The 1,075-nt window shown below is 34.5% G+C and overlaps 1 protein-coding gene across 2 annotated transcripts in view; it reads right to left on the reverse strand.

The window, feature by feature from the left end:
* The window catches only part of LOC117167416 (mucin-17-like), a 21,948-nt gene extending 21,591 nt beyond the window's left edge, over nt 1-357 (reverse strand). For both annotated transcript variants that reach the window (XM_033352323.1, XM_033352322.1), the window contains exon 1: nt 281-357. The gene's annotated coding sequence lies outside the window, so the exon portion shown is untranslated. The remainder of the gene's footprint in view (nt 1-280) is intronic.
* Nucleotides 358-1,075: the final 718 nt, after the last annotated feature.

Here is a 1,075-nt window from a genome sequence, read left to right on the forward strand (position 1 = left end):
TATTGAATATTCAATTATCTCTGCAAAAATGCTAAGGGGATTTTTATTTTAAAAATGTCGAATTTGTTGTCAAATAATAAGTTAATGCAAATAAAAGTTCGGCTTTCAGGAATCTCCGTGATATTTAGTGATCTTTCGTTTTTCTTTTTAATGTTCGAACCGGATCAAAATGGTTAGCTCTAGACTGATTTTTCCAGAAAAAAATCTGTTTACCCTACTATGCGACTCTCTAAAATTTGAATTAAAAAAAATCATTTAAATTCGTACAACCTACACTTACCTTTTACATTTTTTGAAGAGTGTATGTATTCCAATCAGTTCGTTTGCTCACTGAAGTTTGAAAAGTTGGCACTAACGTCAGAAGCCTAGTCTAGTTATGATTTTCATTAATTACTAAAGCGAATAGCGTAATAAGCCAGTGCCCCATGGCGGTACTCGGTTTCGAGTGGGAGAATCATTATCCATTATGTAATTCCATGACTTTTACCCACGGCTGCCTTGCATCGTTGCTAAATACGTAGCGGTAGTTCAACAATGGAACCTTTAAGATAATTGCTTCGCACCACCGATTTACTCTATTCTTTTATTTTATAACCAGTAAACAAAGTAAACGTCTTACTCTAATTAAGAGTAGATGCAAGAATCGTGTGTGAATTACTTGCAACTGCTATACGTACACGGAAGCACTAAAAATGTTTAAATAAAGATACAATTGTTCATCAAGTTCTGATTTATTTGCCTAATAATATTAACTCTTGAAATAAATCATACCATTATTAAGACTTCAAGATACATTTTAAAACTGATATACCCCATTGAAAATTATGACGTCGTAAGCTACATTAAAAAGTACGTCGGAAATTACGCAGGACAAAACGCTGAAAACTACGCAGAACGCTAATTGAGACTCCGGATTCTATAACCACGCATAAAATTTGCCTGGCCGCTTCAGGCCGCTCGAGTTGGCCCCTGCTGGCTTGAAAATCAGTTTTCGAAAATTCAACTTTTTAAGATATCACTTCATAGGAAATTTCATGGCGCATCTTTTTTCTCTCGGCAAAAAAGTTGTATCTTT

This window comes from Belonocnema kinseyi, chromosome 2 (genome assembly GCF_010883055.1).
Source record: "Belonocnema kinseyi isolate 2016_QV_RU_SX_M_011 chromosome 2, B_treatae_v1, whole genome shotgun sequence".
In the NCBI taxonomy this organism is placed as follows: Eukaryota; Metazoa; Arthropoda; class Insecta; order Hymenoptera; family Cynipidae; genus Belonocnema; species Belonocnema kinseyi.